The sequence below is a fragment of the Anas platyrhynchos genome, chromosome 12, assembly GCF_047663525.1.
Source record: "Anas platyrhynchos isolate ZD024472 breed Pekin duck chromosome 12, IASCAAS_PekinDuck_T2T, whole genome shotgun sequence".
NCBI classification, from domain to species: Eukaryota; Metazoa; Chordata; class Aves; order Anseriformes; family Anatidae; genus Anas; species Anas platyrhynchos.
Genome location: NC_092598.1, coordinates 23,387,907 through 23,405,505, shown reverse-complemented (window position 1 = coordinate 23,405,505; position 17,599 = coordinate 23,387,907). Strand labels below are relative to the sequence as shown.

The window sequence follows — 17,599 nt, the reverse complement described above, 5'->3', positions numbered from 1 at the left end:
GCTTTAATGCATTCTTCTCCATGGCTCATACAATTTGTATACAAGGGAAAATGCAAAGGAAAATTTTACAAAAAACAGACAATAAAAACCAGACTTTATAAAGAACAAATCGAGATGCTAAGTTCCCACTCTTACCTTTTGTACAAGACTACACCGGTTATCAAAATCACATTCTTCTTTGCAAAAGAAGCCCTTAGGGGAAAAAACAAACACACAGAGTTTTACCTTTGCAGATGGTAGGTATGTGGTACCAGCAGGTAAGGCGGTTTGACCTCTGATACAGTAATGCCCTGTACGATCAGTAGATATAAGACTCCAAATATGTGGCAGCTCTAGGGAGAGAACCCACGGGGAGAACAAGGCCCTGCAAACCCCTAACGAAATAGTCAAGCAAAAAATAGCAGCAGCTCCTGTGTGCTCCTCCATGGAGCGCCACCCAGTTCCTACAGTCCAGGTATCAGCAGAAGCTGAAAACTTGTAGATGATGGACCACCTAAGGAACATTTCCATTCTGGTATCTATACTGAAAATATTTGCTCTTCATTATGATTTTGTCTGTCTCGTTGCATCATGCCACATTTTGCACAGTTACGTAGTTAAGTATTAAAACAAAACAAAACAAAAAAACTTTCTAAAAAGCAGCAGTATTAAAAAACAGGTATGTGAATGAATGACAGATACCGGTATCTTTACAGATTGTTTAAAGCTTTAGAAACACATCCCACTGGTGACAACTGCCAATCACCCAATCACAGGATACTGGCATGGGATCAGATCCAATTTTTTCAAATACCACAGTACCCCCATGACATTTTGGGTGAATTACAAATAATACATTTGTATTTGTAATTTGGGGTGAAATACAATAATTCCACTTAAACATTTTCAACTTATGATAGAAAGTAAGTTTAAGTAACTTGTCTAGAGGTGACCAAACATAAAGTAGTGATAGAATAAAACACATAAACCTGTTTCAGTTCCTTGCTCTGACCATTATAATGCCTCTTGAAAGAAGTAAAAGCTGCTCAGTAAAGAAAACAAAGCGAGCTCCTACAGTACAGACAGCTCCCCACTTGCCCTAAGATTCTCCATGTAGTTATGTACAAACTACTATGTGTTGATCACAGAAGACAGCTTTGTGATCTTGGTTCTGTTCAAGGAGATGCATTGCTGCCCTTACCAATGTAGAGAGACATTACTTTGAGATAAAGTACATGCATTCCAGATTTCCTGACACTTACTAAAGCTACTGAAGGGTCCAAATTCATGATCTTCATTCTATGTGGGGCTTCCTGGCAGTGGAAACTCTCATCGTCAACCGTGCCATTTTCTTCTGAATCTACAAAGCTTTGAGTGGTGTGAGGGTCCAGATAGATCAGCTCATTGCCTGGATGGGTAAAAGCCGTATGTTAAAAATAAGCAAGTGACATTAATAAGCACTTGGTCCAGAACTGTAAAATAGAAATTAGATTGCCATCGCAGTCAGTATAATCTAGACTTTCCAGCTAGGGATTCTTTAAGAGAATCGGAAGGTTTAGACACAGCGTTTCCCACAGGGTATTTAGTATAACTTCCTATTGTCACCTATTACTGTAATTTTTTGGTTGGTTATGTTCTATCTTTGTCACATACTTTTATTTTTCCATGTGAGATCCAGTACTTTTTTTTTTTTTTTTTTTAAATCTCAAGTGTTGTAAACACTAACATTTGACAGATTAAAAGGTACAGGATGTTCACAGATGCAATCTGTAATCCCATTAGGCATTCATTCAGAAATTGGAACAAAAAAGCCTAACTAAAACAGGTTAGGTTTTACAAAAGGACAAAATAGGGTTGCAAAATTTTGGCCCAAAGTGGGGTGAAATCTGAAGGAATGCATTTTAAATTAATTAGAGCAATACTTAATAACAGAAGGTATGCAAAAGGTGAAAAAGATACTGCTATCAGAAACAGTTTTGAAATACAAGAAAATAAAAGTGACATTTGACCAATACACTTGTCAAATGCTATCAGCTATTCTCAGTATGTTGCTCTTGTTGATGTCATCACTTATTTTTACACCTAGCTTTGCTGTTAACTTTCTGCTCCTGTTAAGGATCATCTCATACTGTTTCTAAACTCTTTTAGATATGCTTCTTCATTTATTTTATTCTATTCTCATCTTTCTTTACTTCTAGAGGTTCACGCTTAGACCCCTTACTATTTCCCCTTCAAAAAATGTTCTCTTTTGATCATCTGCACATTTGGAATAAGTTTCTTTTTTCCTTACCTAAAAATCCTATGAAATAAAAGGCATTATTTGGTTTCCCTCCTAATGCTCCCAAAGACTGTGGCATCTTAAAGCATTCCTAGGAGTTCAAAAGGAATAAAGGAAATTGTCATTCATTTCTTTACTGACATCACAGATACCCAAACTTATTTGACAGTAACAAGCAATGAATTGAAAGAAAACCTTACTTTAAATGCATCAATATATACGGGATTTATGTGATTTATCCCTAGTCGTAGAGGTATAACAAGCAAGAGGGCTTTCCAGCCTGTGCAGAGTCCTCCTGCCTTCTTGCTTCGGCCAAGAGCACTTCTGTGCAAATGTGCACTGCTGTGGGACGCCCTGCTGCTCTGAGGAGGGCACCAGCACATTTTTTCTGCGGGAATAAAACTAGAAATCAGTCAACGCACAGAGGAACACAAAGCAGATCTTCCTCTCAGTAGTGAATTAAGCTAGTTTGCCAGGGATCTTTATAGGGCACCCAAGACAAAACGAGCCGGGCATGGCAATTACAGCTATTTAGTAGAAGTAATTCTAGCAGACAGTATGTGCTGGCACGTCCAAGTGAGACGTTAGATCAATGATTGGGGGATGACAATTTAAGACTGCAGTGACATGTCCTATTAATGTTATTAATAGTGTCAAGCTTTGCCTATAAAACGCCAGAGAAATGAAATGGCAGCAATGATGACAGTAGAAATTCTTCAAGGAGCTCTTCACATCCAGTGATGTGAGCACGAAGTTGGCATCAGGGATCAAAAAAACACAACTGAGTTTGTATGTCCTTCTTCCCTCTTCTTACCCTTGCAAGACAAACCCATGCCCCCCCAAGTATTTGTTCATGTTTAGATACATGCTGGCAAATGGAGTCAAATCAGAAACTGTTACCAGAAAACTGATGAGGTGTCACTTCCTGATGTCTTCAATGACCACCGTATTGCCCATAGATACATAAACTGCTAATGAATTCCATTCATCAAATAAAGCAAGCTTCCTAGAAAACATTAAGGTACTAATTAATATAAACTAGTTGGATCAAAAGGGTAGCTTTACACTCAGAACCATTTATTTATTTTTTTTTTTCTTAAGAAAAAACATCCTTTCTGCATTTTTTAAAGTCTCCATGTAAGAAAAAGAAAACTTTAAACATTAAATGTTTCATATCTTTAGAAAAATAGGTACTGAGTGGTACCAGGAAAAACATATGCGCTGCACCATGTGCAAACTGTTTTGTCTTACTGCTAAGTGCAGTGACAGTAACAGTTCAACTACATCAAGTTTATTACTTTTTATTGCACTCGACAGTCTCTGCACTGGGTTCTTGCCCAATTGTGTCTTTTCTCATCTGGAAAAGAAAAAAAATCCTATGCCGGTTTTGCAGATTACTTTTTGCTTAAGAAATTCCACTGAATTCAGTGGAATTACTTCTGCCTGAGCCTGCGTGCACAGCAGAAATGGGGCGTTAAAAGCTAAATCAGCTAAGGGTTTGGGGCACCAAAACTTCAGTGGGAGACAGCAGCACACAGTTTTATGTCCACTTCTGCAAAATCCAAACCTTTGGGGAAGGGAGCTACTCTCTTAAGCTGCACTGGCAGAATTAGCTGTTTCAAATAAGCCAGAAAGAAATGGGGGTGAGCGTTTCACCATGAAAAACTTGGCCATGAAAGATCTGGAGTCCAGGGCATGCTTCAGCTCCCCTCCCTCTTCAGATCATGTGCCTGTTCCAGGGTGTCAAAGACTTGCTGCTGAGCTCGCAGGACCTGTAGCCTAGCCCCTGCCTGAGGTAAGACACCTCCACGTACCCCTGGAGAACTGAGCAGCCTCAGTTCCTTTCAGTGTGGCTCCCAGACTATGAGGAGCTGCCCATCTTTATCCAGTAGCCTTGCTGGCAGAACTGCTGCTCAGAAAGGGAGGAATTGCAGCTCAGTTCCCTCCTCAGCCGAGATGGCTTCTCTCTGATGTTTCACACCACCACTCCGACCTACACGGTGGCACTCTCGACCTGCCAGAGCTGTGCCACTGTGCAGAAAGGAATATACATCTGTGGTGTGACTGGTGAGGGCATGCAGACGGCATAGCAGGAGACTTTCCTGCAGTTTCTTCTCCTCAGGCTCTTCCTTTATTAAAATTTAGAGGTCACCCATTCCCAGCTCAGTACCTGCACACCGAGCTGTGGCATGACATTCCATGCTGCACTTGTAAATAGATGGCAAGTACATTCCTGACTGTGGGACAGGGGGAGATGCAGCCTTCAAAACTCTGCCTGGGCCTTCTCTTGGCTGCCCCAGGGGAGTACGTTCTGAATGAGACTGGTATGATCTCACTTACTTTAGTACTTGAGCAACTGTATTTGGTCCAAACCATTCTCCAATTGACTTCCCCTCTCCAACACCCACCTGTGCTGTTTTCACAGTGAAAAAAAGACACACGTACACAAAATCAAAGAAAAATGAGACCATAAAGAATGTGGGAACAATATACAGTAAATACTGTGGCTGTCAAACATTCTAGAGTAACTGCAATCTGTATTTAGCAATAACAATTATTTTCTCAATCTATGCTCTTTTCAAAACTTAGGGAGTGCCAGTTTCTTTAATAAACAAAAGGCTTCTAAACTACAATGAGAATTACAAGTTAACAAATGTTAGTGCCCTTTATTACAAATTACAGCAATAAGCTACAAGACTGTCTATTCTAACATTACTGACTCTGGTACCCAAGGCTTACAGAGTTTATCAAGAGCTACATTCTAGTACATGGCTTTATTTAGGTCTCAGGGAATGTTTCTGTACTACTAGTCTTTGCGCCCATCTGCATACCTTTTTATTTTTATATAAGCATACACATTGTCTTCACATCCACTTTTTAAAATTATGAATTAACATACTGCAAATTAGTGATTCAACACAGTAGAAATTTCAGTGGAAAAAACCTGAAAGTTTATGTTTGTTCTTACCCATCTGGTGGATTGAATAACAGCAAGCCTTCCTGTGGAGAAAGCATCGTAGGATTCTGTGATATTCTTCTGGTTGTTTTTTGTGTTTTTCCCATTGCCAATCTGAAAGGAAAAATTGATATAGAATAAAAAATGGTGACGTTTTCATTACACTGATCAAATGTCTAGACAGCAGAAAGCTTTATAACGAGATGTTAAAAGACATTTCAATTCATCTCGAATATTTACATTTTGTGTAGAGCTCCTAGAATTCCAAGCTTGTTATTTATCATCAAGCTGCCCTTTATCATCATAGGCTAGATTGTAAAAACAGGGAAAATAAAACAAAACAAAAACATCAACTGCAAACATATTCTGACGGATCATGCTGCGTGTTGATAGCCATTCCAGTATCTCTGAGCTTCCAAGATTATTTAAAAGTACAGGCTGTGTTTAGACCTTGTTGGATTTCTAAGCACCCATTAAATAACAACATAAGATCCATACAGAAAGTCCAAACACTCCACTGGCAGCATCCTGGGATGTGACATGCATGCTTAAGAGCTTGCACCAGGGGGGTTTGGACCTCGTGCTGCTGACAAGTGAGTAGTGAAGAGAAGGGTAAGAGCACTGTCCCACGGTGGCAGGTTTTCCCTTGGCCTCAACTTGGGTGTTACACTAAAAGGTTTATAAAATAATGGCGACAGGATTCCCCATTTGTTCTCCTTCTATGCCTATTTCTCTGCTTCAGGCTGGGATGATTTCACCCAGCTGAATATGAATTGATTCATTAGGAACTGTTACCAGGGCATCAAAGAAAGTCTCACTAATAAATTCAGGGTTTGTGCTTTTAATGGAGTACTTACGAAGAAGCGTCTGCAGACAATACCGAAGTTCCCTCAGGACCAGCACTCACCTCTCCCTAAGTGTCTGCAGATCAGTGCTTGGGCCAGCATCATCTGCCCGCATCGCAGCATACATCCCCAGCCAGCGTCCGACGAAGGACCCGTGCCTCCTGTTAGGAAAGTTCATCACAATCAGTGCAGGCTTTCAACTGGGTGCAGCACCACAGAGGACATTTCAGAGTGCTAGAAAACAGATAGGGCTGCTGAAGCCTCCATGAACTGTCCTACAGATAAAAGGCACACAGCAAGACTTTGGTTCCATGCTGTTGGTCTAATTCTAATCTCTGCATTGCACAAATAAACAAAATTCATTTATTCCTTGTGGAGCTGACTTACTCTTTTCATTCTTCAAGCAGCATTCACAAACCATTTACTGCATGCTATACAACATGATCACCTGTTTACATACAGACATAAATAAACACTGATTTTAATAATCTTCATGTTTGCATAAACAGTTAAAATGATGCTCAAAATGCGCTGATACTCTAGAAATATTTTCCCAGCCTACGATGCCATCACTTATCTTGCTATTTAATTTAGAACAATGCAGCAAATCTGCAGTATACTCACCACTAGGCAAAAACTTTCTTCTATACGTAAACCACACGTAAACCACAGTAAACCACGCGTGAACACACCTTGGCTTATTGTCTGACTTTGGCTTATGGTGCGTCTGTTGCTGTGTCCAGCACAGTGCAGCCCCTAAATTGCTACCAAAACCTTGCCACAAACCTCAATCCCCCTGTTAAAAGAGACCCTCTTGTTTGTTGCCCTTCTTTCGACACTCTCTAACAGGTTTATGTCTTTTTCTTATACTGTGGAGCCCAAAACTGCACTCAGTACTCAGTACATGGAATACCAACAGAGACTGCCTGGCATTTTCTCTTCTCTGCAGAAGCTCTGTTGCTAACACTGTCCAGAAATCACCACTGTCACAGACAGTAGTAGCATTCCCTCCTCCCACAGTTTGTTCTTCCCCCCAAGACTTAGACACCACCCAGAAAAAGAAGAATAATAATATTAATAAAATAAAATAAAATAAAATAAAATAAAATAAAATAAAATAAAATAAAATAAAATAAAATAAAATAAAATAAAATAAAATAAAATAAAATAAAATAAAATAAAATAAAATAGTCAAAAGCCATCAGGAAGGCAGTGGTGCAGACTGTGGAGAGCCTGGGTTCAAATCCTTCTTCTGTGAGGCTCTGAACCTATATCCCACCACAATCTCTCTGCTAATGTATGGCAGGGAAAGGAGGAAGAAAGAACATATCTCCTGCACTTTCCATTTATTGTTGACTGACAATTCTGTAGAGTTATAAAGCCTCAATCAGTGAGATACAGGGTTCTTCTCACACTGTCTCACTGTGCCCTAAGCGGAACAGCTCTCATTTAATAGATGCTTCACCACAAAATCATGAGTCATCTGCAGTTTTGAACTTTTCTGGGATCAAGTCCCTTCAGATGGTTGAGGAATCTGCTCCAGCACCTATGTAAACTGGTGCTCTACTAAGCTAGTGAGTGAACAAGAGAGAAATCCTCTGCTAGATGACTTGACAAATTGGGTCTGAAAATAGTGTTGAGGCAGAATAGTCCACGATTTTTGCCTTGGGTGCACAGAGGGATTGGGTGTTGTAGACTTCTTTTATTCTTCATTAAGATAAACATTTTCAAAAATGTGCTTGTTCAACCTTGCTCCCACTGTGTGCATGGGAGGGAGATAACTGAAAGTGGGGAGCGTTGCTTGGATCCTGCAAGTGGCTGAGGTCCAGTGGGGTTGGAGGCTTTCTTCCTCCTTTTGGAAATGCAAAGCAACCCTGCACCTCCCCTGCACTTGCAGAAGGATCGTGACAGCCCAAAGCACAGCGGCTTTGTAATTGCTGCATACACTTCGATCGGATTTACGTGGCAAGGGTTTGGTAGCAGGGGCCTGCAGGGATGGCGTCTGTGAGAACAGTCCAGACAACAGCCAGCTCCAGATAGCTCCAAAAGGGCCCCGGCACTTGCCAGAGCTGAGCCAATAAGCGATGTTGTTTGCACCTCTGGGAGAGCAGATGTAAGCAGGGGGAAATACTGCTGCACAACAGAAGCTGGAAGAGCAAGGAGTGAGAAGCAGCCCTGCAGCCCCCAAGGTGAGTGCAGCAGGAGGCAGGAGGTGCTCCAGGCTCACAGCAGCAGTTCCCCTGCGGGCTGTGCAGGGAGAGGCCCCTGGTGGAGCAGGCTGTCCCCCTGCACCCATGGGTCCCCCATGGAGCAGATCTCCACGCTGCTGCCCCCCTGTGGGTGGAGGAGCCCCCGGTGGAGCAGGTGGCTGTGGCCTGGAGGAGGCTGCGGCCTGTGGAGAGCCCCCGCAGGAGCAGGCCCCGGGCCGCAGCTGCAGCCATGGAGAGGAGCCCCCGCAGGAGCAGGGGGGCTGGGGGGAGCTGCCGCCCAGCCGTGGGGGACCCGTGCTGGAGCAGTTTGCTCCTGGGGGATGGATGGATGGATGGAGCCCGTGGGACGGAGCCGTGTGGGAGCAGTGCTTGAGGAGCTGCTGCCTGTGGGCAGCCCGTGTGGGATCAGCTGGGGAAGGACGGCATCCCATGGGAGGGACCCCACGGGGAGCAGGGGCAGGGAGGGACCCTGAGGGTCACTCTGCTGAGTCTGCTTTGCCCGTCACGATACTTGTTGAGCCATCGCCCTGTCCTTATCTCAGCCCTGGAGCCCTTTGCATCGTATTTTCTCCCCCTTTCCCTTTGAGGAGGGGGAGTGAGAGAGCGGCCGTGGTGGAACTCGGCTGCCCACCCGCTTTGAACCACCGCAGTTGCAAAGTCCTGGGAAAGATTTCTTTCAAGAAATTAAACAAGGTGTTTAACAAAGAAATGCAGAGTTTCCTTTTGAAGGCTTCCTGGAGAATTGGGCTTCTTTCCTATTCCCAGCTCAGAGGAAGGGAATTGTTGATTTCACCTTCTTTTTTCTGACATGGAAATCAAAGGTGAACTGCTCTACAAGGACGGGCAACGTCTCAGAATCAAGCTCTTTTGCTCTGTAGTCCTTTCTCAAGGAAAAGATTGATCACCCACCTTCCACAGATGTAGGGGAGCAGGGAATAATTTGGGAACTACTCTAATTCAAGTCAGTTTGGGCATAGTGGTACTTCCCTAGCTGTTTCTGAGACAGACGCATTAGCAACAGAGAGTGTTGTGCCGTCACTGGGAGGCGCCTGCGGTGATGACTTCAGAAACAGAACTGAATTGTGTCACCACAGCACTTTGGCAACAGCTGCCTCTGTGCACGTTTAGCTGGGAGGCACAGAGAAGGGTGCTGGATGCGATGAAACCACGTGAGGATTTGTGGATCTCCCCTTGAGGTGCACAGAGAGGGACCATGCCCTTCTGTAAGTGTTTTGATGCTTGGCTGCGGAAAAAAATGTGGTTTTGTTGTGAATGCTTCATTGTAGTATTCTGTAGTTTGTGTCAAGTCCTTACAGAAGCCTCAAGGTTGGTACTTTGCTCAATGATGGAGCTGCACAGAGTGAGAACAGACCCAATGTACGGGTGAGGGCCTCTGCACGTTCTCTTCTTCCTACAGATGATCAACAAATAAGGGGAGACAGAGAAGAGTGTGCTGTGGTCCTCCCATAGACCGCAAGTACTAAAGCATAAACAAGAGGCTTAAGAGTCCCCCTGTCATGTTAAAATTCAGGACAGCAATGGACTTCCTCACACGGGCTGGCCTGTCGACTAGTGTCTCAGGCTGTGGCGTATGAAGATGCACTCCATCTGCTTTCAGGGTAGCAATGGAAGTGGGCAAGCTTCCTGACCTTAACATTTGTCATTTCATTTCTCACCTGAGTTTTGGTGGTTCTCCACGGTTCATTCTTGGTCTAGAAAAAAAAAAAAAAAAAAAAAAATGAATTTAGATCAAAATAAAAGGATAAAAGGATTTCCTTTCCATTAATTACATGTTCTTAACTTAACTAAAAAAAGTGAACTGTGATGAAAATAAAAGGATTTCCTTTCCATTAATTACATGTTCTTACCTTTGTAACAGATTTGGTTATTGACTTAGAAGGCAAATATCTGGCCAGACTGCAAGACTTGTGCTCGCAGCGTGGGACAGCTCTTGTAAAGTTGATTCAGGGCAGTTTCTGGAAAACAAGACATCAGATCTCCCAAACAGCTTTCTTTGTGCTAATGTAGGAAGGGTGAGTAAGTGTAAAGGTAAGAGCCCAGATACCGTAAGAAGCAGAAAGTGTGAAGGAAACTTCCTTCTGGCTGATACAGCTCCATATCTAGTTGTCAAGTATGAAGAGAGCAGTGCTAAGTTTCTTGGGGAGAGGTAAAAAAGAAGAGACTGGGAGATTGTAAAAGGAAAAAGTGGGATTCCCTTGTCCTGGTTTCAGTTAGCACAGAATTAATTTTCTTCCTAGAAGCTGGTGGAATGCTGTGTTTTGGCTTAGGATGAGAAGAGTGCTGGTAACACCCCGATGCTTTAATTGTTGCAGAGCAGTGCTTATACTAAGCCAAGGACATCTCAGCCTTTTGCTCTGTCCTGCCAACGGGCAGGCTGGGGGTGCAGTAAGAGCTGGGAGGGGACAGACCCAGGACAGGTGACCCAAACTAGCCAAAGGGGTATTCCATACCATCTGACGTCATGCTAAACAATATATAGGGGTGGCTAGCTGGGGGGAGGGGGCCGGACTGCTCGGGGTTAGGCTGGGCATCGGTCAGCGGGTGGTGAGCAATTGCATTGTGCATCACTTGTTTGTACATACTATTACTTTCGTATTATCACCATTGTATCATTATTATTATTATTGTTATTATTATTTTTGTTATTATTATTTTCCTGTCTTATTAAACTGTCTTTATCTCAACTCACGGGCTTCACTCTCCATTTCTCTCCCCCGTCCCAGAGAGGGAGGGGGGAGGGTGAGCGAACGGCTGCGTGGTGTTTAGCTGCCGGCCGGGTTAAACCACGACAGCCTTTTTGGCGCCCAACGTGGGGCTCGAACCCACGACCCTGAGATTAAGAGATTAAGATTAATTCTGTGCTAACTGAAACCAGGACACCCTATTTCAGGAAATCCTAGGAACTGGAAATAGAGATTGGAAGAGTGCTTTAAGCCAAGACAGACATGTTTTAAAACTAAAACCTAGGAGTTGAATGAACCAAGAAATGAATCCCTTTTGATTATGCAGTTGTGTCCAGTGTTATCTTGGGAAATATGGTTTCCACATAAAACGTATCTGGGGCTTGAAGTTCTCCTAAGGCCCTTCTCTGTGTATTCCCTACTGTTTGGTAAGCGCTGAGGTCACACTGCAGACAGCAGCACGTCCTCTCCCCACTACTTAGCTGTCTGTTCTCACAAAACGTCTAGGAACAGAATGGCTTGGACACAACTGCGCCTAGGACCGAGTTCATTCAAGCTGCTGGACGAGGTAAAAGCTCTGGACAAGCGAAGGGGAGGGAGGGATGGGTGGACATACAATATGATCACTTTAATCTCATTTCACTAAGAATCCTGGCTGAGAAAACAAAACAAAACAGAATCAAAAAGAACAGAACAGAACAGAACAGAACAAATGAAGCAAGCAGCTAGCTTGCTGGAGACATTGTCTGGGAAGCAGTGAAAACACTTGCAAACAAAAACACGTCAAAGGACTAACTCTTTGAGCTTAATTCTAATCCAACAGCATAACCTCAAAGTCCTGTTTCTGTTCGTAACAGGCTGGTCCAGTAACATGTCCCATTGGATGACTTTGCAGCATAGATGTCAGGAATGCAGCTTGGGATCCCCTCCTTCTACTCAGAGTTCACTTTGAAGGGATGAGCAAGTAATTCTTCCTGGGTTGACGGAAATCTAAAGTCTGTTTTCTAACACTCTTGCAGACGCTTCTCTGTCCATCGGCCTGTCCTGCCAACTCTGGTGTGAGTGTGAAGTTGTGGCAAGAGGGATTTCCCATTCCTATTTGACCTGATGGACACCAGCTTTCCTCGGAAATGGCTGATGTTGCTGAGGAGGCAGCAGTATCAAAGCCCTTGCTGATGAAGGTACAACCAGCTGGGGAGGCTTTGGCATTTCTGCACAACGCTGCTCCCTGACTGTCACTCCAGACTCAGATTCGGAAAGAAGCAAAGCAAGCTAGAGGAAAACTGGATGTCCTGGTAATTTTCTTTTTCTTTTATTTCTTCATTCTTCACTTGTAAGAAAATCTAAATCTTAACCCTTTGTTTGAAAACACGGCTTTATGGAAATGCTTATGGGTGTGCTCCTTCACCTTGTGTGGAACCTGCTTCACCTCGCTTCAGCTATAGGACACCTATGCTCCAATTTATGCTTCCCATGATAAAGCGGTGTTCTTTCGGTGTTCTTTTCTGTGATGCTTGCAGGCGAGGTTGAAAAGAGTTGTCAGTAGGATTCTTCGTTTCCTTTGCAGTATCCAAAGCTCCGTATTACCGTGGATCTTCTCCTCTGATCTGGAAAGCTTCACAGGCCAAAAGAGAATTGAGATGAAGAAGGAAATAGAGAATGCTGACCAATATTGCCAAGTACCACCCGTAAGTTTTGTGAAAGAATCCGGTGCATTTCTGTAGTGGTAGAAAGTTCATAAAATCATCGTCGTGCACTTGAAGGCAAGCAATGCTGTAAAAATGAAGAATGCAAGGCCCTGCTTAAGGACAATCTTCAGGCTGCTTCTAGATCAACAGCTTATTTGCTTCTTCCACAACCTCATCTCCGCTTGCTTAGAAGTTGTGAAGGTCGGAAGCACACTCCGTCTTTTTCATCCCCTCTGTGTATCTTTTCCCTGACAGCAACTTCTGTCTTGGCTCTTCACATCCAGCCAGAGCAGTTGCTTTGCCTCCGCAACCTGCAGGCTGACCTCTCGTGTGTACCTGTGCTGGACTGAGGGTAATGCTTGTAACGCACACAGATGCTGCATTCACTGTGACTTTTAGAAAAGAGAGCAAGAAGCTAACCTGCACAGCAGACTCTTAGGTTTCTGTCTCTCTCTCTCTCTCTCTCTCTCTCTCTCTATCTGCATATATATTTCAGTACTTATTTACTTCTTTAAAGATACCTTAAATAGAATAGATACTTTAAGAAAGCTTACTTGTTCTTCCCCTTTCCTTGTTTTTAACGTTTGCTTTTCTAACCAATCCTTAATGTTACAACATGGGATTGATGCAGTACTCAGTCCTTAGAAGTTCTCAAAGCACATCAGTGATTTCTCTATTTCTCAACCTTTCCATCTTCATTGAGATCTCTCATCTGAATTTAGGTAGGAGGTGAAGAAGAACACTGCAAGCAGCTGAAGCCGTATCAGACACATGCTTCTGCTAGGAAGTCATTCCGAGTGATTCCACGGTGTACTTTAGACAGGTTTGCTCTGGTCCTCTGGACTCAGCATCCCCAAGGGATATTTCAAAGCTCTCGGAAGGACCCGTCATTATCTCTGACACTGCAGCCTCCAGTAGGAAGGGGTAGATATTCCTTGCCCTTGTGCAAAGGAACTACTCAGTTAGCTGTTTCTAACCCAAATCTCGTTGTTGTCTTCTATTGACAGACACCACCCGGCTAGCCAAGCTAAACCACTGAAAATGGAAGGAGTGGGACATCTTGCAAAGCCTGCTGCTGCTTCTAAGCAGAAGTGCGCTGTAGGTGGGGACACAGCAAGAGGAAACGTCCAGGCCACGGTGGAACTGCAAGGCACCTGTCTGAGCCACACAACGAAGTCAGCGATTCCCAGTTGGAGACTGTTGCTCGACCAGTGACACAGCAGCTGGAGCGCTTCTGGTTGCTGCTGATGGGTTCCCGTGAATCAGCCAGGGACAGGAGCTATGAGAACGACTGAAGCGATTTGAAGTTACCCGAAAGAAAGAAGAGAGGAGAGAAGAAGACAAGAGGGGAGGGAAGGGGAGGGAATAAAAGGAAGGGAGGGGAGGGGAGGGGAGGGCAGGGGGAGGGTAGGATAGGATAGGATAGGATAGGATAGGATAGGATAGGATAGGATAGGATAGGATAGGATAGGATAGGATAGGATAGGATAGGATAGGATAGGATAGGATAAGATAGGGTGGGGTAGGGTAGGGTAGGGTAGGGTAGGGTAGGGTAGGGTAGGGTAGGGTAGGGTAGGGTAGGGGAGGGGAGGGGAGGGGAGGGGAGGGGAGGGGAGGGGAGGGGAGTGCTACCATAAATAAAATTGCCAAATACATGACATTTTGGATCTGGAGCCAAATCTTTGTGTACATGTCCTCTCCGTAGCCCCACGTGCTGACCACCCACCCGAATCTATCATACTGTTGGTCAGAAAGAACAGGGAGCATAGGGGAGGGCAGGGGAGTGGAGGGAAGGGAAAAGAGGGGATGGGAGGGGTGGGGAGCGCTACCATCAATAAAATTGCCAAATACAATGAAGGAGCAGCAGAGCCTGCAACCTCCAGTCCCCAACATCCTCCAACCACCCCCCACTGCTCCGTGGGAAATAGATAGAAGAATCAAGACTGAGGTTTAGCCTGGGATGGAGGTAGTGTGGCGAGGTGGTTTTCTGTTTGGTTGGTTGGTTGGTTGGTTGGTTGGTTGGTTTTAAAGTTTTTAAATTCTCACTGTCCTACTTTGTGATCAGTTGGCAATAAATTCAATTACTCTTCCCCAAGCCAAGTCTGTTTTGTCCATGAAGCCATCTTCCAGTCCTGAAATAAGAAAGGAAACAGACCTGCAAGCAACTGTTACACAAGTGCAGGAAGAGTGACAAAGGAGGGTTTTGAGGCATGAAGTTCCTGCAAGGATGCTCTGCTCTTTCCTCACTTCAGTATGAAAAGCACGGCACTAGTGGGTGGTCTGTGGTGGTAGTTGTTTTTTTGTTGTTTGTTTGTTTGTTTGTTGTTTTGTCAGCTCCACCCCACAGTATTTTGCTTGTTCTACTTGTTTTGGTGTGCCCCCATTCCCTCCCTCAAGGTAAAACATCCCTAGGGGCCATAACTTGCTGTTAGCAAACAAGATCTTGCAAAAGAGTGAAGTTAACATGGCACCACCTGCACTGGTGTATAAATAGTTCAAATATTTTCCCTCACTTTCCTGTAACTTTCCTGTAAATTGCTGGTCAGGAGATAACAAGTGGAGAAATTTAGGATAAGAGAGAGAAAGTTGTGTTTCCTATTGCCCTGGAGTTTCTGTTGGTCTGGCCACGGAAATGGAGTACTCAAAATCCTCAGGACACTCAGTTTATACCAGATTTGTCCTAAAACTGCAGTATTTCTAGGCCCTTGGGATTCTTATCAATTAAAACATACTTTTTCACGCACAGAAGATGCAAAAAAGTGCGTCTACTGCAGTATGCAGACAGAGCCAGTCCTGTCTCTTGATTCCTTCTGCCTTCTGCCTGAAGAGCAGCAGACAATCGAGTTCTTGTCTTCAGTAGCTACGGCCTTAACCAACTGTGCAGTCTGTCCATTCATACACAGAGGAGGAAAAATAGCGTGGAATAACTCCTCTCCTTTGTGCTAACAGAGGAGGGTACAGCTTCCTCACTCCAACCCCACCGAGGCAAACCAGTCAGCAGTGCACGCCAGAGCCTCTGTCTCTTCCCCGTCTCATGATGTGCAGCTGGATCACTCTCCCTTCTATCCCCAGGATCGCTTTCAGCACAGTCACAGAAGGGTCAGACTCACAGCTTTAGGACCCATCAGAAGAGGCTTTCCCTCTTCTGCCACCACACCCCCTATACACATGCAATTTCACACATGCAAAGAGACACCATGGATTGGGGAGTTGCACAGAGAGGAGACCACACCCGTTTGCCTGCCTGCAGTTTGACACCAGTAGGGAGGTAATTCCCGTCAGGAGTTTCCATAGAGATGACAGAATATGGCCCTAGGGTCCTGCTGCTTCTTTCAGCCCTAATTCTTCAAATCCATAGGAACGGAAGAAACCTTCCCAGCCAAGTGCTGCATATCTTGAAGGTTGGAGAACCCACAGCCTTCTGCTTCATTTCATTTTAAAGATCAATCCCAATGTCACTCCCATAGAAGTAGTGGAAGCCATCTGGCTGGCTTGGCTTTCTCTCCAAAGAAGACCAAATGAGAGTTGGTCACGGGTGAGGATGAGCCCTGACAGTTCCTGCATTTTGGTTCTCCTGCAGCCCACAAAGCTCTCACTGCCTTGCCTGAATTTGAACCCCTTTGGAACCAAATCTACAGATTATCTCTGTAAATCCAAAACAGCACTTATTCACCATGTGAACAACAAATGCCTGGGATGGTTAACAGCACTTAGGTGCAAAAAAGAGCCCCCGCAGGAGCAGGCCCCGGGCCGCAGCTGCAGCCATGGAGAGGAGCCCACGGGGAGCAGGGGCAGAGAGGGACCTTGGAGGAGGGAACTGTATCCTCTTTTTTCATCGGTGCTGAGATTGAGGATCAGGATTTCGTGGTAGGAATTTGTTTAGATGAACCAATTTACCTCCATATGGGTTTTGTATGTTTGTTTCACCTTGTCTTGCAGGACCATCTTGGCTGGGTCTGCAGTGTTGTGCAAAAGTGAAGTTTTTCACAATAAAGAGCAGCTTTTTTTGGGGGGGAAAAGGCTGAGGTGGCCTTCATCAGAGTCTTGTGACCTGAAAATGCAGAAAATGGGTGCATGGCTGGCTGGATGGGTGGGTGGGAGTTGGGAATTCAGCCTTGGGATCAGAACTGGGACGTTGTTGGGATAGGAAATGATCAGTGGGATGGGAAGTGATGATGGGGATAGGAACTCATTGGGATGGGATAAATGGGTTTTATTTTTATTGCATTAAATCCACTTTCTTGACTGTGTTGTACAGTATGGCGTTGTTTTATTACTATAAAATTATGATGATTATTATTTAATCTTATTAATTAAACAATTTTTATACGTTATTATATTATAAATTATAAATATTAATATTTATTATATTGTTTTTATTCCTTTTCTACCCTATTAAACTCTCTTTATCCCAGTGCACTGCTTTGGACTTTAGTTTTCCTTCCGAGTCGTTGTGGATTCACTCCGGATGGGGGGACATTAGCGAACGCCTGTGTGCTTCAGATCCAAGGTCACCTTTGCCCTCAACTCAAGATACATGTTTGCATCTATTGTCGTGAAACAATGTTAACAACATCAACAAAAAAGTTCCCTACTTGCTAGCAGCATCCCTACGTTTGCTGGGGTCTGCTCTGTGCACTTTGAAGACCGTTCCATGCTATTCAGCCCCTTCAGGAGGAAATGGATGGTTCTAGGAAAATGCGTCTTGACCTGATGCAAAGCTGTGACTCAGCACCCTGCAGCCCCCGCAACCCCTGGCATTTTACCTGCAGCCCCTCCAACAACTCTGATGTTCCCTGCATCGACTTCAACCACTGCGCTGGGACCTGAGGCCCCTCAAACCCGTGTCACTCGCCCTGCAGCCCCTCCAGCCCCTGGCATGTTCCCTGCAGCACCTCGAGCCCCTGGCATGTTCCCTGCAGCCACTCCAAGCCTGGCACA

At 44.4% G+C, this 17,599-nt stretch overlaps 1 long non-coding RNA gene across 1 annotated transcript; it reads right to left on the bottom strand.

Annotated features, from left to right (window-relative positions):
* Positions 1-1,246: 1,246 nt before the first annotated feature.
* Positions 1,247-6,220, bottom strand: LOC140003523 (uncharacterized). Its single transcript, XR_011812331.1, has 7 exons — positions 6,121-6,220; positions 5,226-5,327; positions 4,598-4,670; positions 3,158-3,263; positions 2,458-2,645; positions 2,270-2,348; positions 1,247-1,387 (listed from the first exon to the last, which is right to left on the bottom strand). It is a non-coding gene; the product is annotated as an uncharacterized lncRNA (long non-coding RNA).
* Positions 6,221-17,599: the final 11,379 nt, after the last annotated feature.